Source organism: Anomaloglossus baeobatrachus, chromosome 2 (assembly GCF_048569485.1).
Source record: "Anomaloglossus baeobatrachus isolate aAnoBae1 chromosome 2, aAnoBae1.hap1, whole genome shotgun sequence".
Taxonomy (NCBI): Eukaryota; Metazoa; Chordata; class Amphibia; order Anura; family Aromobatidae; genus Anomaloglossus; species Anomaloglossus baeobatrachus.
In genome coordinates, this window is record NC_134354.1 from 47,318,096 (window position 1) to 47,343,741 (window position 25,646).

At 47.2% G+C, this 25,646-nt stretch overlaps 1 long non-coding RNA gene across 1 annotated transcript; it reads right to left on the minus strand.

Annotated features, from left to right (window-relative positions):
- Positions 1-2,314: 2,314 nt before the first annotated feature.
- LOC142282519 (uncharacterized) lies at positions 2,315-22,028 on the minus strand. The gene is made up of 3 exons (XR_012744420.1): positions 21,941-22,028; positions 20,681-20,821; positions 2,315-3,032 (listed from the first exon to the last, which is right to left on the minus strand). It is a non-coding gene; the product is annotated as an uncharacterized LOC142282519 (long non-coding RNA).
- Positions 22,029-25,646: the final 3,618 nt, after the last annotated feature.

The window sequence follows — 25,646 nt, forward strand, 5'->3', positions numbered from 1 at the left end:
CACCGCGGGGGCTGCTCGGGGGAGATCGCGCTCGGATCCGGTGCCTTCTCCTCGGTGGCTCGAGTGGGCCGTACCCGGGGCTCGAGCAGCGCTCCTCGCCCACGAGTGAAAAAGGGGGGGCTTGGATTTTTGGGATATATAGAGTTCGTGACGCCACCCACGGGTTGTGGTGATGGTGGGCACCACCGCTGCTGGTGACGGGGTTCCCGAGAGCGATGGTGGGGAGCAGCTAGGTGTTGACCCCTCCATGGGTAGGGGCTGTTGGTCCCAGGGCACGGTAGGAGGGAGGGTTCCGTGGGATGGGGTTGCAGGGTGCGACGTTACGGTGCAGCGCGGTGCCGGATGGCACAGGTGTACTAACTCAGAAACAGATGGACAGAGTCTCTGGTAAACCAAATGGTTGGATGGACGGGGCCCGCAGCCGGCTGCAGTGTTCTCCCTGGATGGGTTGATGGTGGCTGTCGTTTCCCTGCACCTGTGTTCTGTATCTTGACTCCAATGTCTGGGCACCGGTAGTCCGCTCCCCGGTGTATACGTATTGGAGGAGCCCGTTTGCCCGCAGACACTGGCCCTATGGATCTCTGGCCCTTGGCGCTGGTGCTCATCCGGAACGGTTGGGCTGTTGCCTTTAATCGGGAATGAATGGGTGGGAATGAACCCCTGAGGTCCAGACCGCAATCAGTAAATATGACTAAAGGTCGGCTTCAAGCCTTGTTGGGGTCTGAGTACCCTGCCTGGTGCTTGCCTTCAATCGGCTCCCCGGTTCAGTACCGGCGGGCCACCACCCGACCCCGGTCCTACGGTTCCGCTGACCGTCACCAACTCCTGCAGACGGTCACCACCGTCTACCTACCTTGCTGGAAGTGCCTGGGCTCCAACCCAGACACCAACAGTTTCACTCCTCACTCTCTACCGACCACAACTGGACTCCCTACTGTGTTTTCCCGCCTCCAGGCCTGTGAACTCCTCGGTGGGCAGGGTCAACCGCCTGGCTCCGCCCCACCTGGAGTGGACATCAACCCTGGAGGGTGGCAACAAGGATTTAATGTGTGACTGGTGTGACCTGTCCAGGGAAGGGGGGGTGTATGATGTTGTGTCTGTGACTACCTGGCTAGGCCAGGGCGTCACACATCCTTAAGGCCCTGTCACACACAGAGATAAATCTGCGGCAGATCTGTGGTTGCAGTGAAAATGTGGACAATCAGTTCCAGGTTTGTGGCTGTGTACAAATGGAACAATATGTCCATGATTTCACTGCAACCACAGATCTGCCAAAGATTTATCTGTGTGTGACGGGGCCTTTATGTCCTCTAATCAATTTGCTCAATATCAATGTGTGACACCCTGGACTAGCCAGATAGTCACAGACAGAACACCACACACACCCCTTCCCTGGATAGGTGACAACAGTCACACTAAAAACCCTTGTTGCCACCCTCCAGGGTCTGATGTCCACACCAGGTGGGGCGGAGCCAAGGGGTTGACTCCGCCCACTGAGGAGTTCACAGGCCTGGAGGCGGGAAAACACAACAAACAGGCAGACAGAGAGTGCGAGGAGAGGAGTGAAGACGTGCTCAGGCAGACCTGGGACCAGGCCTGCCACAGACTATCTAGGTCGGAGCCCAGGCACCTCCAGCAAGGTCGGCAGACGGTGGTAGCCGTCTGCAGTAGTTGGCGAACGGTCAGTGGAACCGTAGGACCGGGGTCGGGCGGTGGGAGCCGATTGGAGCCAAGCACCAGGCAGGGTACTCAGACCCCGACTAGGCTAGCAGCCACCCTGATAGTCGAATTTACTGATTGCGGTCTGGACCTCAGGGGTTCATTCCCACCCAAGTCCCGATTGACGGCAACAGCCCAACCATCCCGGATAAATGCCACCGCCAAAGGCAAGAGATCCAAAGGGCCAGCGCCTGCGGGCAAACGGGCTCCTACGACATTTACACGCCGGGCAGCGGACTACCAGTGTCCAGGCACAGGAGTCACTCACAACACAACACAGGTGCAGGGAAATGACAGCCATCACCAACCTGTCCAGGGAGAACACCGCAACCGGCTGTGGGCCCAGTCCATTCTACTGCTTGGTTTATCAGAGACTCCGTTATCTTGTGTCAGAGTGAGTACACCAGTGCCGTCAGGCACCGCACCGCGCTGCACTGCGACCCTGCGCCCTGCACCATGGCCTTCATTCTCCCCGCGGGCCCCCGGGACCATCGCCCCTGCCCCTGGAGGGGTTAACACCAAGCTGCATAACACCGTCACCAGGAGGCCTAGTCAACGGCAGCGGTGGTGTCCATCCTACGATCACCACAACCCGTGCGTTGCGTCACGAACTTTACCAAACAAACACCCCAAACAACCCCCCCCGCGTGCACCGCCACTACATCCTTCCAGAGCGACGTGACCCCCCGGTCCGGAGGCGCTCGAGCCACCGACACACGAGCCCGGACCCGAACGGCTCGGCGGCCGCAGCCGAGGCCACGGAGCGGTACAAATGGAGCCACCATTACTTGTATATTAATGCTCTTCCATTTGAATGCTTCAAATGGGCTTGGTTACTCCTCTGCTATTTAGTCACTATCACTGTCTTCTACCTATAGTCAATAGCCTGTAACCCCTGGGAAATTATTATGTACTTTAATATTAACTATATGAGATTCTGGGCTTATTCCTATGCATTGTGACTTCAACAGTTCCTACGCGATAACAATTATTGACATTGCATAAACTTAATTAATCTTGTTGTTAGTTCCCCCTTATCACAGTACCCCACAAAAATTCCCATATGCTTAACATCACCTTATCTGCATCAACTCACTCCAATACATGATATTAATAGTTGAAAATATGTCAATTTTTACGATTAGTCCCGAATGTCTTTTCACTTAAATGGGTAAATAGATGAAAGAAGGAAGGAAAGAAGATCTTCTTTTTGGATGTATTTTTTTTTCTTCCATTTCTTGTCGGCAACCGCGATTTTCAGATCTATTTGACATTCATGGGTCCAGGCTTTCATCAGAAAAAGTTCAATGAAACTAGGACAGATAGTAAAACAAAATAATTAATAATTATATCCTACCTTATACATCCTATTGGGACCTCAAGATCAACACTACTACAATGTTATTCTTCCTATGTATCACCATTTCCGCACCTGCTATATTTCATGTAACTACGATCATATGTGTGTATTCTAAAACCTACTTCTAAAACCATGTTTCTAAAAAGAGGGACCAATTACAGTACCTCCATTCCCTGATTATTCCAAAAAAGAATTAAAGCCAAAATGCTTGTTAAGCCCATGGGGTGTCACTGTTCTCAGTCTCAGTCTCAGTCCATTGGCTTTCCAGACGGGCCAAGGCTCTACTTATGTCACCTCCTCCCGGACCCAAGTTGATTTGGTCAATTGCTTTTATTCTGAGTCCTTTAGGGTTGCACTGGTGGAATTTCTGGAAATGTCTGGGAATTGATATTAAATGCTCACCCTCCTTTGCTGTCTTAGCCTTTTCTATGTCTCTTATGTGCTCTCTCACACGTATTTTGAGTTCTCGTGTGATAAGACCCACATACTTGAGGCCACACGGACATTCTGCTTGGTATACAACGTTTTTAGAGGTACAGGTTAGGTGTGTTCTTATTTCATATGTCTTCGTATCTTTATTTCCTTTTAAGGTAATGGATTTGTCCATATTAACGCATCCTTTACATAGACCGCAGGGAAAGAAGCCTGATGTCAGTCGTAACGGATTGGCCCTGATCTTTTGATGGTGACTGTGGACCAATAGATCTTTTAGATTTTTGCTTCTCCTTGCTGTTACTTTTGGATTGCCCGGGATGCATTTTTTCAAGACAAGATCAGACTATAACACACTCCAATGTTTTTTTAATATGGACAAAAACCACCCCCATTGATTGTGGAAAGTTGTAATTAACCTTCCTGGTTGATCTTGTATTTCTTTTGGGTTTGGATACAGGAGGGCATCTCTTGTTGTTTTGTTTGCCCGCCTGTATCCCTTTTTAATCCATCTCCTGCTATAACCTCTATGGAGGAAACGATGTTCTAAATCCTTGGCTTGTTTTTTTATAATTTTCCTGTTTCGTGAAAATTCGTTTAGTCCTGAGAAATTGTGAGACAAAGTGGATTGTGGGTGACAGGATGTAGCATGTAGCAACGTGTTCGTTGCTGTCTCTTTCCTAAATACATTAATAATAGTAACCAAATCCCCTTCTTCTATGGCCATGATTTTTCCCACCATATTTGTATGTGAGTTTGATATTTTTGTTATTATGATTTAAACCATCCATGAATCGGTGCAGGCCCTCCTCTTCACCCTCCCAGATGAATCAGATGTCGTTGATGTATCTGATCCAATTTTTGGACCAGACACACAGACTCCATCGGATCCACCTGGAAGATATTTCGTTCCCATAAGCCCAAAAATAGATTCGCATATGGGGAGGCACACGAGGCCCCCATTGTTGTTCCTTGAATCTGAACATAGGTCTCATCTTGAAGTAAAAAGCAATTGTGTGTTAAAATAAAGTTCCAAATTCATGGATGTAGCCGAGTCCTCACAGTGGGTTGTACCAAGGAATTGTTCCACTAGAGACCAACGTCAGATAATGCTCCACAAATGAAACATCCAACCTTTCCATCATTTTGCTATTAGTCGGTCTCTCCTTGGGCTCCGATAGGCTCAGTCCTCCTAAGTTACTCATGGTCATGAGCTGTTGGATTGTGGTTCTGTACCCGTGATAAGGCCAGAGGGAAAGGCAGTATCCCCACTTCTGCCTCTAGCGTGTAAACAGGATTATCCCACGCCGAATGCCCAGAGTAGACCCCGGCTTCATTCATGAATCCAACCAGCTCCATATCATCTTCTACACTCTCGACTTCCTGAGGAAAAGGTGCAAACTTTACTTAGCAGTTCTTCATTATCAACTTTATACGTGAGATAGCGAGCATATAACTTCCAGTATATTTCAGTCATACAGAGCATATTGAGACACACTTTTAGTTCCATCTGGGTTGTTCCTTTTCCAGAGTAGAGCTTTAAGCTTTCAGACACTTAGAGAGACTCTGCCCGAAAAAATAAACTCCGTTCACAAACTAGTCCGTATAGGCCCTTTACCTTTGAGCTGTAAGTTACTTAAGGCCTTACTGCTTGAGTACCGTCCTCCAAACCCTTTTGTCTGGGGCCACCACCTGGTGAGGTCGGTCACTAGTCTTAATGCTGTTCAATGCTCTGTGTCTCAGGCAGTGATTCTGGAACGCACTCTCTCAGATCTGTGCTCTTTTCTCGTTTTCTTGCCACAAGATATACACTGGATTCGGCCTTGACAAACTTCAGACTATAGGTCTACTCTTGTCACACACTGGATCTTCACTAACTTTCCAGGAAACCATCTCTCTCCCTATCAGCTAACCCTTCCCATTGTGGGCTGGTCCCAACACTTAACTATTTTATGCCCTAAAGTCTGGCAACAACATATAGGAGGGTCTGCTGATAAGTCTTTGGCTTTACCCAGAAAGAAAGGAGATAGGATGATGAAACTTTACATTTATTCCACATACTCTCCACTGATGTCAACACACTTCTTACATTGCTGGTCCCCACGTGTTAACCCGGTATCTGACGGTAACTAGGCTTGGGTAACTGGTGCTGCTTTCTTTTGTCTTAGACTTAGAATTACATTATGACTCTTTAGAAGTATATGGAAAAGGGGGGAAAACGGGTTTAAACCGCGCTAAAAACCACAATGCAGGATTAATGAAGAAGTTTCTTTTTTATTGCAGCATTCCAACGCGTTTCGGAGACAAGGACCGTCTCCTTCCTCAGGGAAAAAAAGAGGAAGGAGACGGTCCTTGTCTCCGAAACGCGTTGGAATGCTGCAATAAAAAAGAAACTTCTTCATTAATCCTGCATTGTGGTTTTTAGCGCGGTTTAAACCCGTTTTCCCCCCTTTTCCATATACTTCTATTTTTCGGGGCCGCTGCTTTTAACCTTGCTGACACTCATAAGCGATCTAAGGAGTTGTGACTTGCACAACCATATCAGGTGAGTGTATATTTTTTCTCCTTATCATTCAAGTTATATCGGGTAAGACCCTATTTGCGCTTTCTGTCTCCCCATCTCTAGTAACCACATTATGACTCTTTATGAGCCTATTACCATTATTGATGCAGCCCTGCTCCTGCCCTGGGCATGATGCCTAAATCTAATTGAGGTTACCATGCATTGGAGTAAAAAAATTATCTTTTTTCTCCATCTACTCCGGGACACGTGGGGTTCTTTCCCCTTTAGCATTTCCCTTTCCTCATCACTTTGTAAATTATTATGTATTGCCATATCCTTGAGCACTTTATTCTATTTAATAAATATATAAAAAATACTATTGCTCGTTTGGATATTTTCTGTCTATTTGGCAAAATTAAAGACTCCAATTTCTTGTTCTTTGTACACTTCTTACATCGGTATTCCAAGTTCTGTAAGCCCAGCAAAAAAAAAAGGATTTCGGTTGTGCCTCAAACCAGGCATCCGTAGCAGCCATGGCATCAGAAATTGTGTGAAATTTGGTACCTATAAGGTGTTTCTACAGGTTTGGAAACAGATGATAGTTGGAGGGAGCTAGATTTGGTGAATAAGGTGGGTGATCAAACAGCTGGAAGCCCAGCTCTGCCAGTTTTGCCGTGGTCACTTGTGCTGTGTGAACGGAGGCATTGTCTTACAGGAACAAGATTCCTTTGGACAGCTTGCCGCGCCTTTTGGCCTTCAGAGCTGCCTTCAATTGGTCCAAAAGATCAATGTAATACCTTGCACTGATGGTGGAACCATTTTGAAAGTAGTCCACTAGCAGCACGCCCTATTTATCCCAGAACACAGACGCCATTACCTGAGTGGCTAATTTTTGCGCCCTGAACTTCTTTGGAAAAGGAGAACCACTGTGCTTCCACTCTTTTTTTTTTTTGCTCCTTGTTTTCAGGGTCATACAAATAAATCCAGGTCTCATCCATAGTGACCAGTCAATCCAGCAAGTTCTTATCAGTCCGGAAATGCTGACAAATGGACCAGGAAGTTTTCACTCGCATGCTTCTCTGATCTGTTGTCAAACATTTAGGGACCCACTTTGAGATCACTTCCTCATGTCCAAATGTTCATGGATAACGATACAAACACGTTCACAGGAAATCTCCATGATGTCTGCTATTGCTTTAGCTGAAATTCATGGATTCTCCCGTATGAGGTTGTGCACAGCATCGACGATCTCCGGAACAGCAACCACTCTTGGGTGTCCAGGACGTTCCTCATCAGGTGCTGAAGGGGCCCATTTTAAATTTTGGCAACCCAGTTCTTTACTGTGGAATATGAAGGGCATTAATCCCCCAATGTCTGTGACATATCACCATGAATATCCTTTGTGGACTTTTCCATAAGCAAGCAAGCAACAAAACACAAAATTTTGAAAACATATATTCACATAAGGCTTTCATATCATGTAACATTCATTACCATAGTAACAAAAAAGATCACAAAGCCAAAAACGTATCAGCAGCCCCTCGTATTATTGATGTACATTACACCACAATTAATATAACACATTATATACAAAGACACATGACAGAATTCACATGACATTACAACAGTGTGACTGGTGGCTTCAGGGACAGGAATGTGGCCGCAACCAGTCCACCTCCATACATGTGAATAGTTTTGAAATATTTTATGTTTTTCCTCAGAGACTGAATTAATCTTGAAGTTTCTGGCATTAAACACAAACTGTTTCAATAAGCTGTAAGAAGATGGACATACTGCCCACGTTTCTCCTTGAAGACACCAATTGAGTTATTGTTGTGTAATGTAATGTACAATGTGTATTATATAATGTGTTATTGTAGTGATGTCTAATGTGAACTATGATAGTGTTGGTAATGTGCCATGTGAATTGTGATGTAATGTTTTGATTGTTTAAAGAGAATCAGCAGGTTTTTGCTAAATTATCTGAAGACGTAATGCTGTAAGGGTTAACAGAGAATACAGTGATGCCTCTCTTGTCAAGATTTGTGGTGTTGTTTCCTTATTATTGTTGTGACTAGCTGGCTCATGCCCTGTTGTCCGACATGCCTACACCTCTGATTGGCACCTCACTATCAATGTACAATGTTTACAGAGAGCGTGGTGGGCGGGGGCAGCTCTCTCAGCCCTGCTGGACTGCTAAATCTAAAAGCTGTGATTGCGTCAGAATTGCTGGACCCATTAATTTAAGTAATACATCATTGGACTCTTGTATACATCATACTGTTCTCAAATGAGGTAGCAAAAACCTGCTGACAGATTACCTTTAATGTGGTGCACTGCACTGTAATGAACCCGTGTTTTGCCCAGCAACAGGCAGTGAGAACGGTAAGAGACAGTTCACAGTTGGAACTAGCCCATAGTGCGTGGAACTAGGATGCAGGAAGAGTGACAGTGATTCTGTGGGAAGTTCAGATAGGGCCTAGCTTGCAGCTAGAGCAGACCTCTGGTCTGAGTACTCTGCAGAGTCACTTGAGTGGGTGTCTCTGAAGTGAGAGGAGACCAGAGCAAGAGATAGCGTGATCCTGGGTATAGAAACAGAGAGAGGTGACCATAAACCAGAGTGGTCTATTAGAGTCGGGTCAGTGGACTGACCGAAAGAAAGAGTGCCTGAGTGAAGTGGATAGAGGTAAAATATATCTTTGTGCCATGTTTGCCTGTAGATTGAAGTGGATAGGACATTCAGCAGTGAGGCCTTAAGCAGTTTACAACTCTTAAAAGTAATGGACCAAGATGGAATAGGATGTGAGTGTCCCGGGCAGGAGTTCCCTTAAGGGTACTTTGCACGCTGCGACATCGCTACTGCGATATCGTCGGGGGCAAATTGAAAGTGACGCACATCCGACGCCGGTAACGACGTCGCAACGTGTAAAGCCTAGATGCGCCTATAAACGATCGCAAAAGCGTCGAAAATCGGTGATCTGTGTAGTGTCGGTCATTTTCATAATGTTGCACCAATAGGAGATACGATGTTGTTCCTCGTTCCTGCGGCAGCACACATCGCTGTGTGTGAAGCTGCAGGAGCGAGGAACATCTCATTACCTGCCTCCACCGGCTATGTGGAACGAAGGAGGTGGGTGGGATGTTTACGTCCTGCTCATCTCCGCCCCTCCGCTTCTATTGGCCGCCTGCCATGTGACGTCTGTTACGCCGCACGATCTGCCCCCTTAGGAAGGAGTCGGGTCGCCGGCCAGAGCGACGTCGCAGGGCAGGTAAGTGCATGTGAAGCTGCCGTAGTGATAATGTTCGCTACGGCAGCTATCGCAAGATATCGCATGTGCAACGGGGGCGGGGACTATCGCGCTCGACATCGCTAGCCGGTGCTAGCGATGTCGCAGCGTGCAAAGTACCCCTAAGTGTCAAATAGCGTGAAGCTAAAGTCTGGCCATATTGGCAATACAGTTCCTTTACAAGGAGAATAAGATGCAAAACTACAGTAGGGAAAGAATGACTCTCACGAACTTTACTGTGATGTTGAGCTAAGTGGTGGTGGAACAAACAGGAATAGTAAAGACAGGAACAGAGATGGAAGGAATAGAGAGACTGTTTAAGGAGATACTCTGTGTTGGTGATACGAGATGTTATGTGCTCGCTATCTTATGTATAGTGTTGTCATCAAATGCAGTTAAGTAAAGAAATGTTTATAAAGAACTGGAAGTCTTCTCCAGTGAACTAACTAAGATCTGGTCCTGGCCAGCCAAGGTCAACAGCAGCATGTGGCCTACAAGGGCGTACTGCCCTCATGACACAAGCCCACGAACCCAGCCAGAACCCAACTTTCATAAAGTGTGTCGGGGCACAGTAGAACAGACCTTTGTCATAACTATCGCTCCACACCCTGCTACAAAGCCATACACCGCAAAAGGCCACTGTCAGTCTTGCTGCAACCCGCCGGTCAAATATCACACTGTCAAGAGCTCTCCCAGGATGACATCTCGGCCTCTCCTCCAGGTATAGTTCTGCCCCTAGAACAAAGGAGTCACTCACATTCAATTCTTCTTTTCTCAGACGCAACATTGCTCAGGCCCAGACATTGCATGACCACCTATACTCCCTCTAAACACTTTCTCAATGGCGTCTTTTATACTCTTGGACAGTGGCTCTAATTACAAATCAGAAGCAACGGCCAGTTTATATGCTGTGATCTTTCTCACTTTGCTAGAAATGCAAGGTTAGGGGAAATGTCCTTTTTGTAGGCTTGAATTCCATCGTCGTACCCTTCGTAAACCTCCATAAATCTGCAAGGAAAACATATAAAGCTGGCAATTCAGATGTGTAGGGCCCAGATGAGAACGGTAAATAATGTTAATTTCTAACACTTTGCAGAAATGCTGCTTCAATGTAAAGGGCCAGTGTTCACAATCCATTACTAAGTGAATTGGGATTTCTTCACCTTGGAGTTTGGCAAACGAACCTATCGGCTTTCATGGGACTTTTCCTGTCACCTCTAAATATTTGAAATTTATTTTTTATGAACTTTTTAGTAAATGCTAATAAGGTCACTCTACTTCTTCATACAGACCAGATATTATATTTATTATATTTACTTATGTGCAGATACCAGTGGGTTACATATTGATCAGTACTGGCTCCCACTCAACAAATCAACTGGTTTTATTAAAAGTTGAGCATAACAATTTGCAGGACCCTAGTGCATCAGTCACATCTGTAGTCAATGGCTGAGTGTTTAGAGCCCAGCGAACTATCACCTACCTGTCGGCATCCTCTGTGGCACAATGTTATATGTGCATCACACTGGTCAAAACAATCAGAAGAGGTGGCAGGATGCTGGAAGGCAGGGAGAGGTTAGCACGGTTCTGGTCTGGTAGCCACAGACTACTGACTGTAATGCTTGCAGCCAGTGTAGAAGCAATGAGCGGAATTAGTGGATCCACTGGACCACAGGGGGGGGGCAGGCTTACCCTTTAATGGGAGTGGCTTAACTGAGCACCCACTGGGAGTCAGACACCAGGTACAACTCCCAGGGCAGTTACTGGGACTGTGGCAGCTGACCCCGCAGGGCAGGTGACAGACTCAAGTATAGGCGGGATGACTGAGGCAGGCTGGACAGGCAGCCACTGACAGGAATAGTGGGCATGGCAGGGACAGACAGGTATGGGAAGGTAGGCACAGGTGATGGACACAGAGATAACAGGACAGGAGCTCAGGACCTGACAACTATCTAGGTAACAGACTGGAGACTGGCTGACTAACTAGAGACATTGCGTAGGCACCTCCCCTAATGGTAGGGTGCCTTAAATACAGTGCCTCTCAGCCATAGGCTGAGAGGAATTTTCTGGAAATAGCATGCCAGCCCTTTAAAAAGAGGGAGGGTGTGTGCACGCTCATCCTAGATGCACTCCTGGGAACCCTGTGCGGCATGTACAGGGCCTGGGAGGGGAAGGAGCAGCACACGTGAATGGTCGTGCGGCAGCAGGGGAGCATGGAACCCGACCGGAGCGGTGGGTAAGTAGGCGTCCCTGCAGGGACGCTGGCTCTGCACTGACTTGGTTGCTGGATCAGGTTCCTATGAACTATCTCAACTCTAGTTCTGTTAGGAGATTTTTTTTCCTGAAATAAAACAGCGCCACAGTTGTCCATAAGTTGCATGTGAGGTTACAGCTCAACCCATGTCAATTTAAAAGAACTAAGCTGCAATACCAGAACGCCTCATGGACAAGTCTAGTGCTAGTTCTGGAAGAAAGCAGCCATGTTTATCTAAGGTTACTTCACACAACAAAGTATTGGATCTTCTAATCTTTAAGGCTATGGAATCTCACCGTTCTTCAAGATTTCTAGGTTATGCTCACCAAGTGAGGGAATGTAGCTTAGTCAGAAATGGAGTTTATAGTTGGCCCCAGGAGAGTAATCAGGATTAGAGATGAGCAAACCAGTCGTGGTTCGGCTCGAGTTCGGTTCATCGAACGGAGGTCCCGTTCAAGTTCAGTTCGTCGAACGTTCGACGAACCGAACTCGAACCGCATAGGAAACAATGGCAGGTATTCACAAACACATAAAAACACCTAGAAAACACCCTCAAAGGTGTCCAAAAGGTGACAAACAATTCACAACACAACACAAACACATGGGAAAGTGACAAGGACATATACTCATGCGAAAACAAAAGAGCTGGACAAGGAAAAAGAGGAGGAGACACAGATATAGGCATGGCATGCCCTTCTAAAATCATGTAAAACACCGCAAGGTGACTCCAAGCGGAGTCTCCCTTTTTTCCAAAAATTGGGCCACACACACACACCCACCCCTCCAGTGGCAGCAGTTGTGCCCCAGTTGTACACTTCACAGCTAGATTTGCATCAAGCACATTCAAAAATACGCCATCCTTAACTGTCCCCAGGATGACACTGGGGTAGGTAGCAAAGTCTTTGCTGAACCATGACTTGTTCATCTTGGCTCCTTTTAAAAAACACGGCAAGCAAGGGTTACTCCAAGCGGAGTCTCCCTTTTTTCCAAAAATTGGGCCCCACACACACCCACCCCTTCAGTGGCAGCAGTTGTGCCCCAGTTGTACACTTCACAGCTAGATTTGCATCAAACACATTCAAAAATACGCCATCCTTAACCGTCCCCAGGATGACACCGGGGTAGGTAGCTAAGTCTTTCCTGATCCCAGCTCTGTTCATCTTGGCTCCTTTTTAAAAACACTGTAAGCAAGGGTTACTCCAAGCGGAGTCTCCCTTTTTTCCAAAAATTGGGCCCCACACACACCCACCCCTTCAGTGGCAGCACTTGTGCCCTAGTTGCAAACAGGATGTTTTGATTTGCATCAAGCACATTCCAAATCCACAAGCATTTACTCTCCCCAGGATGACACAGGGGTAGTAAATTCCTTCTGGATCCATGACTTGTTCATTTTGATGAACGTCAGTCTGTCCACATTGTCACTGGACAGACGCGTGCGCTTATCTGTCAGCACACACCCAGCAGCACTGAAGACACGTTCAGAGACAACGCTGGCAGCTGGACACGACAAAATCTCCAAGGCGTAAATTGAGAGCTCTGGCCATTTTTCAAGATTTGAAGCCCAAAATGAGCAATGCTCCATTTGCAAAGTCATGGCATCAATGTTCATTTGGAGATACTCCTGTATCATCCTCTCCAGCCGTTGACTATGTGTCAGACTTGTTGTCTCTGGTGGCCTTGCAAAGGACGGTCTAAAAAAATTATGAAAAGATTCCATAAAATTGCTGTTACCAGCACCAGATACGGTGCTACTGGTACGGGTAGACTGTTGAAGATGACGAGACCGTCCCATGTTTGTCAAGTTACAACTGGGAGATTCACTCCCTGCACCTGCACGGTTGTTTGGTGGAAAAGCCGAGCTAAGATCGAGTAACAGCTTCTGCTGATACTCCTGCATACGTGCGTCCCTTTCTATGGCTGGAATTATGTCACAAAATTTGGACTTGTACCGGGGATCTAATAGTGTGGCAAGCTAGTAGTCATCATCACTTCTAATTTTGACAATACGAGGGTCATGTTGGAGGTAGTGCAGCAAGAAGGCGCTCATGTGTCTTGCGCAGCCATGCGGACCAAGTCCACGCTGTGTTTGTGGCATAGAGGTGCTAACCGTTCTTTCTTCCTCTGACATCTCCCCCCAACCTCTTTCAACTGAAATTTGACCAAGGTCTCCCTCATCCGCTGAGTCTTCCATGTCCATGGACAGTTCGTCCTCCATTTCTTCATGTTCTCCTGCACCTTCCTCAACATTTCGCCTGCTACCATGCGCCTTTGTTGATCCCTGTCCCCCATGGTCCCATGCCTGCCGCGTTGGTGATGATGAACGTCTGGACCTTGGTGATGTTGTTGTGTCTTGCGCATATGAATCCTCCTGTAGTTTCTCCCCTTACCGTTGTCTCACCCCCTGACTCCGAATAGTATTTAGCGTGTGCTCCAGCATGTAAATGACTGGAATTGTCATGCTGATAATGGCATTGTCAGCGCTAAACATATTCGTCGCCATGTCGAAACTGTGCAGAAGGGTGCATAGGTCCTTGATCTGAGACCACTCCATCAGGGTGATCTGCCCCACCTCTGCATCTCGTTGGCCCAGGCTATACGTCATGACGTATTGCACCAGGGCTCAGCGGTGCTGCCACAGTCGCTGTAACATGTGGAGAGTCGAATTCCAGCGTGTCGGCACATCACATTTCAGGCGATGAACCGGCAGGCCGAAAGACTTCTGGAGCGATGCAAGTCGCTCAGCTGCGGCGGTTGAACGGCGGAAGTGAGCAGACAGTTTTCGTGCCCTGGTCAGAAGGCCATCTAGGCCGGGATAGTGTGTTAAAAATTGCTGGACAACAAGATTCAACACGTGAGCCATACAAGGCACGTGTGTCACCTTGCCCAGGCGAAGGGCCGCACCCAGGTTTGCAGCATTGTCGCACACGGCCTTACCAGGCTGCAGGTTCAGTGGAGACAACCATTTATTAAACTCGGACCGCAGAGCTGACCACAACTCCTCAGCTGTGTGACTCCTATTCCCAAGACATGTCAAGCTAAAGACCGCCTGATGCCGTTGCGCTCTGCTGCCAGCATAGTAATGAGGGGTGCGTGATTCCTTCTGCGCAGTGCGAACGCTGGTGGCCTGACCAGGCAGGCTTGGGGCGGAGGTGGAGGACCCAGATGAGGTGGAGGAGGCAGAAGCAGTGGCGGAACTTGGACAGACAGAGGATTGACACACAAGTCGTGGGGACGGCAAGACTTGTGCAGCAGACCCTTCACCATCTATCACCATAGTTACCCAGTGCCCAGTCAACGACATGTAACGTCCCTGTCCATGCTTACTGGTCCAAGTATCGGTGGTGAAATGCACCCGTTGACACACAGAGTTTCTCAAGGAAGCGGTGATGTTGTGTGCGACATGCTGGTGTAGCGCGGGCACACCTTTCTTAGAGAAGTAGTGGCGACTGGGCATCTGGTACTGGGGCACAGCGACAGACATAAGGTCTCTAAAATCCTGTGTGTCCACCAGGCGGAAAGGCAGCATTTCGGTAGCCAAGAGCTTACAGAGGGATAAAGTCAACCTCTTAGCTTTGTCATGGGTCGCAGGAAATGGCCTTTTATTTGTCCACATCTGAGGGACAGAGATCTGGCTGCTGTGTGTAGACGGTGTTGAATAGGGTGTCCGTGGAAAAATGCAGCTTTGTGAGGAAAGTGCAGGCGTAGACATGATGTCGCCTTCATCCAACGTTGGTGCTATCGATGTCTGAGAGAGCTGTACACACGTACTTGTTTCCCCTTCCAAACCAACTGACGACCTACCAAGCAAACTGCCTGTTGCGGTTACAGTGGTGGAAGTTGTGCGTGGAAAACCAGGTGTGACAGCTGTCCCCACAGTCCTAGAAGATGAAGAGCGCGCGGATGTACTGGAAGGGGCAGGCGGTGGATGGTTCGCTCCGCTAGGCCGCATTGCAGCACGGTGAGCTTCCTACTGGGACACATGATATTTATTCATGTGACGATTCATGGAAGAAGTTGTCAAACTGCTGAGGTTTTGCCCTCTACTAACAGAATCATGACAAATTTTACAGATCACATAATTTGGGCGATCTTTTGCTATCTCAAAAAAGGACCAGGCTAGGCAAGGCTTAGAGGGCATGCGACCTGCTGATCCACCCTGACTAGTGCTCAGAGGCACAGTGGTGGCTGAGGATGCAGTTGTAGACGTGCTACCAGTGCTCCGACTCTGTCCAGGAAGGTGCAAGGTAACTTCGTCGTCAGTTGCATCCTCCTCCACCGTCTCTGTTGACCTCCTCGAGGGCCTGACTGTGGGTTGACAGTAGGTGGGATCTAGAACTTCCTCATCAATTGTTGTGTTTGCACTCCCCTCACCCTCAGACCGAGCCTCTTCTTGCCCTGACCGAATATTTAAGTTGTCATCCCAATCTGGTATCTGCGTTTCATCGTCATCAGTATGTTCCTCATTGTCTATAACAACAGGTGTTACAGTTTGTGAAAAAGGGTCAACATTATGCTCAGAAACTTGGTCCTCATGGCCTGAATCAGAGTCACAAAGGTTCTGGGCATCACTGCAGACCATTTCCTGGTCTGTACTCACTGTAGCTTGGGAGCAGACCTCTGATTCCCAGGCTATAGTGTGACTGAACAGCTCTGCAGACTCAGCCATCTCAGTTCCACCATACTGTGCAGGGCGGATGGGGACTTCAGAGCTGGGAGAAAGCAAGTTTGATTTGGATGACAACTCAGAGGACTGGTGTTTTTTGGATGCGGTAGTTGAGGTGGCGGAGAGGGCACTTGTTGGACCACTTGAGATCCATTCAAGCATTTTCCTTTTTTGGCCATCATCTACCTTTGTTCCAGTTGTTCGTGTCCGTAAAAAAGGGAGCACATCGGATTGTCTACGGTAAGTAGTAGACATCTTACTTTGGCTGGAAGATGGTCTATCTTCAGCAGATGTTAATGGAGCTTTGCCACCTTCCCCACGGACAAACCCTTTTTTTCCTTTTCCAACACGCCTCTTCCCCTTTCCACCAGCATCTGTCATTTTGCCACTCATTTTGATTGCGACAAGATTGTGCACTTAAAATGTGGTAGTAAAAATTGAGAGGTGGTGTAGATTGCAGCGGTGGTCTAGCTTTATTAACAGCAGAATAAACAACAATAATTATCCCTGACAATGCAACTACGGCCCTTAAACTGGCAGCATAAATTGCTAGTATAATAGCTTTGTAACAATGAGCTTGAGTGTGCAATGCCGGCAGACGTGCTGCAAATATCTTTGCACTAGTGGGATAATACAGAAGTCCAACAGCCACTTTTAGGATGCCACTAAGTTCACTCAGTGTTTGCTAGTATAATGGCTTAGTAACAATGAGTTTGAGTGTGCAAAGAACAGGAGGGTACAGTGGCAGGTTTGTGGGCCTGGGTAGAGGAAAGGAAGCCTGCCTTTCTATCCCTCCTAATGGGGAAATGCAGGGAGGAAATCCCTGACCTTAGCTACCAGGGCCGGATTAAGGTTGGTGGGGGCCCCTGGGCAGAAAATCTGGTGGGGGCCCCATAACGTTAACATTTTTAGCCATAACAGTAGAGCGCGAACCGTAGCATTTAGAAATAAATCCACTGAGCATGGATTTTATCCTGTTCTGCCACATTCACATTTACACTTATAAATAGAAAGTTACTCACATTTTTTTTATTGATCCCAATGTTAAGACAGCCAAGTAATAGTAAAAATACAGAAAGGGAAAGTTCTCACTGGCAGCCATGGTTGCTAAAAATACTAATGTGCTCTCTATTGTATTGTCTCTAGAGTAGTACATAGCAGCTGAGGTCTGTACACGGTATGCCATACACTGTATCAGAGGTGGATCTAGGTTTTCCTGTCCATGGAGTAGGAGTTCAGTTTGGCGCCCCCTTCTATACACGGCTTATGCGGTTTGAGTAGTTGTCAGGTGACCGCTCATACACTATTTTCACACTTGCAACGTGCCGATGAGCTGCTCTTCCTAATTCTCTCGATGTTCAGTGAAATACTACAGCCCATAAAGAGAAGCAGGAAGAGAAGCTAATTGTGATTCAAAGTATTAAAATGACCTGCAAGTGGTCATGTGACCACTTCTGGAATTAGCAAGCAGAGCTAAATCCTTACATTGAGTATATTACAGGTTGTTGGATTGGGCATGCTACGGGGCTTACTTTTATTATTAAAGGGGTTGTCCAGGTCGACAAGGAAAATTTGTTGTTATCCTATATGACTGCAGACTTCTGAATTCTCACAGCTTGCGGACTGCACACTGTCATGATTTTCCCGTGCCATGAGCAAGTAGTCATGGGACTGCAAGTATGCGATTTGCTTACTTCCGGCCACATTCAAATTAGACGTCTGCAGCCTCACTCAATAGTTACATGCCCTCAAGCTCTCACTGCTGGCATCGGAGAGTCCTGATAGTGTGCAGTGTGCACACTGAGGATTCAGAAGTCTGCAGTCACATAGAAACTTTCATCACAAACCTGGACAACCCCTTTAATGCTACTAACATAATGTAGAAACCCTTGCGGTCATGTAATTTTACAAATTATGGCTTGCTACATGTGTACAGGATCAGAATCAGTAAAATGTACATAAATACACTGTGTGTAGAATTATTAGACAAATGAGTATTTTGATCACATGATACTATTTATACATGTCGTCCTACTCCAAGCTGTATAGGCTGAGAGCCAACTACCAATTAAGTAAATCCGGTGATGTGCATCTCTGTAATGAGGAGGGGTGCGGTGTAATGACATCAACACCCTGTATAAGGTGTTCTTAATTATTAGGCAACTTCCTTTCCTTTGGCAGAATGGGTCAGAAGATAGATGTGACGGGATCTGAAAAGTTCATATTGTGAGCTGTCTTGCAGAGGGATGCAGCAGTCTTGAAATTGTCAAACTTTTGAAGCGTGATCACCGAACAATCAAGCATTTCATGGCAAATAGCCAACAGGGTGGCAAAAAGCGTTTTGGGCAAAAAAGGCGCAAAATAACTGCCCATGAATTGAGGAAAATCAAGCGTGAAGCTGCCAAGATGCCATTTGCCACCAGTTTGGCCATATTTCAGAGCTGCAACGTTACTGGAGTATCAAAAAGCACAAGGTGTGCCATACTCAGGGACAGGCCAAGGTAAGGAAGGCTGAAAAACCACCACCTCTGAACAAGAAACATAAGATAAAACCTCAAGACTGGACCAAGAAATATCTTAAGACTGATTTTTCAAAGGTTTTATGGACTGATGAAATGAGAGTGACTCTTGATGGGCCAGATGGATGGGCCAGAGGCTGGATCAGTAAAGGGCAGAGAGCTCCACTCCGACTCAGACGCCAGCAAGGTGGAGGTGGGGTACTGGTATGGGCTGGGATCATCAAAGATCAACTTGTGGGACCTTTTCGCGTTGAGGATGGAGTGAAGCTCAACTCCCAGACCTACTGCCAGTTTCTGGAAGACAACTTCTTCAAGCAGTGATACAGGAAGAAATCGGTATCGTTCAAGAAAAACATGATTTTCATGCAGGACAATGTTCCATCACATGCATCCAACTACTCCACAGCGTGGCTGGCCAGTAAAGGTCTAAAAGATGAAAAAATAATGACATGGCCCCCTTGTTCACCTGATCTGAACCCCATAGAGAACCTGTGGTCCCTCATAAAATGTGAGCTCTACAGGGAGGGAAAACAGTCCACCTCTGGGAACAGTGTCTGGGAGGCTGTGGTGGCTGCTGCACGCAATGTTGATCGTAAACAGATCAAGCAATGACAGAGTCTATGGATGGTCGGCTGCTGAGTGTCATCAGAAAGAAAGGGGGCTATATTGGTCACTAATTTTTTTGGGTTTTGTTTTTGCATGTCAGAAATGTTTATTTCTAAATTTTGTGCAGTTATATTGGTTTACCTGGTGAAAATAAACAAGTGAGATGGGAATAGATTTGCTTTTTATTAAGTTGCCTAATAATTCTGCACAGTAATAGTTACCTGCACAAACAGAATCCTCCTAAGATCGCCAAATCTAAAAACCCCCACTCCAACTGCCAAAAATATTAAGATTTGATATTTATGAGTCTTTTGGGCTAATTGAGAACATTGCTGTTGATCAATAATAAAAAAAAAATTCTCTAAAATACAACTTGCCTAATAATTCTGCACACAGTGTACAGCACCAGAACCAAAAGCAATACCAAAATACATCACTAGCACCCTCATCACTAAACGAATATATCACCAGAACCACCAATACATGACTACAGTACCAAATTTACTACAACAATATATTGTAATGTCACATCCCCATATACATTGGTATCACATGAATTAACAACTCCCAGTATGTCCTTAACAATTGTAAGAAAATGCTGGGAGTTGTTATCAGTATTTATCAGAATTTGGACCATAGAGGAACCACAGTCCTGATGAGAAGCATTGAGTATCAGGCCCCTTTCACACGTCAGTGATTCTGGGACGTTTGTGCTTTTTTTAAACGTACCAGAATCACTGACATACGCAGACCCATTATAATGAATGGGTCTGCTCACACGTCAGTGATTTTTCACTGCACGTGTCTCCGTGCGGCGTACCCGCGTGTGCGTGATTGCTGCACGGAGACATGTCCATTTTTTTCTGGCATCACTGATGTCCCACGGATTACGCAGTAGTGTGGTCCGTGAAACACGTGCCAGAAAAAAACGTGCATTTAAAATAAAAAACATTTTTACTCACCCGGCGTCCAGCGATGTCCTCTGCAGCTCGTTCTCCCTGCTGCTTCTAAGCCGGCTGATTACTGTCACGCATATTCATGATGCGCAACACAGCCGACCCGGAAGCAGCTGCTGCGGGGGTCACCGCCGGCCGGATGCTGCACCGCGGGAGGATTCAGCACCACGGAGAGCGGGAGCGGGCGCAGGTGAGTTGATTTCTAAGTGCAATCACGGGCCACGGAGAACGGAGCCCGGATTGCACTTATACAACCCCCGTGTGCCGGGAATCACAGCACACGCAGGGACATGTGCGTGTTTTACACGCCAGTGAAAAACGTCAGTGTTTTTCACTGACGTGTGAAACGGGCCTCACACACATACAGTTACATCCGGGTACCTTGTAGGTGACATCTTCTCTGATCAGAGTCATCTTATTCTTTCTTCTCCATCTTGTCCAGACGTCATGATGACTTTTCACATCTACAGCTCCCCTCTGCAGACCTCCCGGGTCTTCTGCAGCACATCTCGACATTATGCCCTTAAAATAAATAGCAGAATGATTATAATGCTCCTAAATATAAATATATGACCTACGCTGTGTGTCTGAATAAATAATTGCCCTTCACTGTGCTCCCTGCACAAAATGACCCACACAATGTCATTCTTATGGTACATGGCCTATTCGTTCAGTTCTGGGCCCCCTCTTCACACAGGCCTCTACATTGTGTACCCACTATACCTCCAAATGTCTATACTGTGCCCCCTCCTCACACTCCTCCTCCTGAGCTGTGCCCTCACACTGTTCCCCATGCAATCCCCTCTCTATACTGCCCTCACCCTCAGTACCAAAATCACTATACTGCACCTCAGTCTCACATTCCCCCTCCTCAGCATACTGTGCCCTCACACTGGCCACCATGCTGCCCCTTCTCTATACTTCTTATCCCCACCCCCCCCCACTACCCAGTCTCTATACTATGCCCCTCACACTTTAATCTCCACCAATACTCTCCACTTACAATTTTCTCCCACTATACTGCTGCCTCACACTTTTTAATGGTGCCCCCCTGATTGCTGTGCAGGGGAACATATGCCGCATGCCCCCCAAAGGTACGCCCCTGTACAGTGTACAGGAGAATACATGACTGTTACACAATATACTGTGATACAGACATCAGAGGTTATACAATATACACATTATTATATACCATCTGATGTGTGTACACAGTGTATCACACTACTCTCTCTGTACGCTGGATGTGGTATCCCATGTACACAGATATACAATCCCCTGCACTGATCACACATGGACCTACAGGACAGGATGTAACATATTCTATATGTAATATGGGCCATATAGTGTAATGTGTGCTGCAGGCTCAGATGTGATCACTGCAGGATTCTGTGTAGTGATGTCTGTGCTGGAGATCAGTGTGAGTTATTGCAGGGGAGGGATGAGGCCGATGACCCGGCACTGACAGCCCGACCTGATCTGCAGCAGCTCACACTCCGGCGACCGGCAATAACTCACACTGATAGCAGAGTGGCCGCTGTGCTGACACTATGGAATCCCGTCGGAGTTATCAGCGGCGTCCTGCTCCCTCCTCACTGCAGTCTCCTGCCCGGCCGGCACCATGATTAATGACCTCATACTTACCGGGATCCACTGAGACTTCCGGTTCTCCCACAAGCTCCTCTACGGCAGGAAGAAACAGCAGCGCAGTGACGTCATCCTGGCAGACGCAGCCCACACAGCGTGCAGTGGGCGTGTCTGCAGCACAGTGATGGCCGGGATTGAAATACCTTAAAGGTACAGTGCGGTCTTGAACCACTGCAACATTAATAAAATGGCGGACACACAGATGGTGGTGGGGGCCCCCTCAGAGGCTCTTGTGGTGGGGGCCCCTGGGCTGAAGCCCCGTCTGCCCCGCCTATAATCCGGCCCTGTTAGCTACACAGACGCTGTCATCTTGTGTAGCTGTTAAACTCTGTTTTCAGGACCTGTCACCTATGGCTCTGACCCTGCCGGTATTAGCCCTTAAAAGGACTGATAGAAACTTCTATCCCTATTCTGTACAGCGCTGTGTATGGAGCGCATACAGCAGTATCGGAGATAAGAGCTGCGCTAGTGATGACTGACACCAAGGACGCAGAAGGCAGATAATGGCGTGCTGGAGGAAAATGTCCGTTCTTATAATGCAGGGACATGTGACATGGACATCCTATCACACATGCCGTTGCTTCTCTGGCTAAAAGTTCACTTAGCTGTGTGTGTGTCTGGGATTGGCTGACATGCTGGCCCGCCCCACTACACGCGGGCTTAGGGAAGGAAGACAAGGAAAAAAAAAAAAATGGCGATCGCCATTATCCATACAGCAGTGATCTGAATGCGCTGTTCCCGCACACTATACACTGAAATTTCATAATAGTGTGAGTCACAGAGTGACTTACACTATTACAGCGGAAAGCCAGCTAGTAATTAGCTGGTCTTTTTGCTGCTAGAACCGTTCTCGAACGTATCTAGAACTATTGAGCTTTAGCAAAAAGCTCGAGTTCTAGTTCTATCTAGAACAGCCCCCAAAATCACTCGAGCCGCGAACTGGAGAACCTCGAACCGCGAACTGCGCTCAACTCTAATCAGGATGAGAAAAAACGAAGGAGATGTTGCATCTAACCTTGTACAATGCCTTTAAAACCTTATCAACGATTCAATGTTGGAAAGTCTATCTTTGGAGCTCCTGAGGGTCCAGTCACCACAGGGGTACTGCACCTCAGCCAGAGGTGTGGTATCCCATATCTGGGTAAGGAGGAAGCTACTAGTCGTTGCACACACACACAGACACACACTCTTAATTTATCGACACTCCATTAGGCCGTGGTTTCGGCAAGTTGCACCTTAGGGAAAGCACATATCTGGAGGTGGGGTTTAGTTAGTGGGAGCAGACTGTAGAACGTTAGTCAGTCAGGAAGTGGACGCAGAGCAGAAAGGTCCTGAAGTCTGGAGCTGGATCAGCTCGTCCCAGGATCAGAAAAAGGAGTCTTAGAGCTATGGGAAGTGAGCCATCCACCCGTGGGCTCGCATCCGCAGCCGGTATGCTGATGTGGAGGGACTTGGCCGCAACAGGGAACCTGTCCCTAGACTAGTAGAGAACAACCAGGCTCAGCTAGTAAACCGGAGGCTGCGGTTACTTCAAGTACCGAAGCCACCACTGCACATAACCTGCTGAAAAGGTGACCTCATAAGACCAAGGACAAGGCAGGTGTGAGGAAAGAGTTAACTTTTTACACTGGTTAGAAAAATCATGGACTTTCATTCTCCTTTGCAAAGAGTTCAACCAGACTTGTTTACGTAAAAGATTATGAGACAGTTTCAAGGACTTGGAATGTTTTGACTTAGAAGAGAGAGAAAAACACCTTGTTAAGGGTAGCAGATTGTTTTGGGAATAAAAGTCATCATGTTAATTTCTCTTGCTGGGAACATGTAATCCACGCCTATAATGAATGTAGACTAATGAATATGCATGTTACATAGTTACGCCTTAATTGTTTTTTGTATAACCCTCTGTATCAAAACAAATCAATACAGTTCTTTTTGGAGCGCAGAGCTCTTGCTTCTGTGTAGATATTAGCGCGTGCCTGTATCTCGCTAGAGCTGAGGAAGCAGGGGGGTTACCGGGAATCCCTCTGCATTAGGTCATCACTGGCAAAAGTTGTGACCGTTAGGTCAACCTAACACAGGAAAGCCACCCATAAAAAGGGACCCGCGGACACTAGCTCAGGGCACTGTGTATGAGGCGCGGGGCAGTGGGAGAGGCCAGCGCAGGAAGATGACCAGGGAAGGGTGTACCGGGCTGTGCCTCCAAACTATCCGGAGTACGGCTGGGGCCCATCACAGCAGGACCCAGCCCTCCGAGGGCAGCATCTGACTAGTCGTGGTAACCTGGAACTATTAACTGTGAGTAAAGAACTTGTGACTGCATTCCTGTGTTGCCCAGTGATTGCCTGCGCCTCTGGCCCTGCACCCCGCCATTATATCTTAACACCATAGACTGTCACCTATTTACCTGCACTGGGGTTAAGCTCTACCCGTGGAGAGCTGAACCACCTCTGCTGCATCACCACCGACCTCAGGGGAACTGAATGGCAGTGGCAGCCCATATATTGTCCCATACCACAGGTGGTGTCACGACTAAATATCGCCCCCTACGCTGCAAATTGCTGCCCATGGCGCACAATATCGCTAACACCCGTCACATGGATTTACCTTTCTTGCGACGTCGCTTTGGCCGGCGATCCGCCTCCTTTCTAGGGGGGCGGTTCGTGCGGCGTCACAGCAACGTCACACGGCAGCCGTCCAATAGCAGAGGAGGGACGAAGATGAGCGGCCGGAACATGCCGCCCACATCCTTTCTTCCTCATTGCTGGTGGATGCAGGTAAGGAGATGTTCGTCGTTCCTGCGGTGTCCCACGTAGCGATGTGTGCTGCCGCAGGAACGACGTACAACATCGTACCTGCAGCAGCAACAATATTAAGGAAATGAACGACGTTACAACGGGCAACGATTTTTCCCGTTTTTGCGCTCGTTGATCGTCGCTCATTGGTGTCACACACTGCGATGTCGCTAACGGCGCCGGATGTGCGTCACTAACGACGTGACCCCGACGATATATCATTAGCGATGTCGCAGCATGTAAAGCACCCTTTAGATACTGTACAAACATGTATCACCTTACGTAGAGGCCTTTCTCAAGAAACTGAAATGGGAAGGAAATGACCTGCTTAATGACGACATAACTGCTGTATTCTAGTGACTAGCTGTTCTGGAGCCCATGAGAGCAGTAGAAGAATGTAAATTGGTAGTCAGCTTTTACGGAATTAGATATTACGGCTGAATGGAATTTTCTACTTCCTAAAGAGTCAACCTTAGGGAGATTTCACTATTGTACTATTATCTTTACTTTATGATGTTATGGAATGGACTGATTTGATTTGTGTGTGATTTTATATTTGCCTGAGGCTCATCATATTTTCTGCTTCACTTCACACCTTCTAAATATTCTCCTTTACGGAAATGTCTCCAGAATGAAATGTGGGAGGGGTGATTGATGATAGCTTGTGTCAGTTGCGAGGAACACATTAGCTGCGCTTTGTAACTCAGGTCCATTGTTCCTACAAAATGTGTTAACTTCGGACTCATTATTCATATTTGTAATGGCAAGACTCAGACTATCACTGGTTTCCGTGTGGAAGGGTAATGACATCTTTACGTGATCATTTGCTCCAACAGAAATTTCCTGTAAAATGTTATTATATTGGAAACAGGGTGGAATTTTCCCAAATCTTCTTTGGAAATTTGCCAATT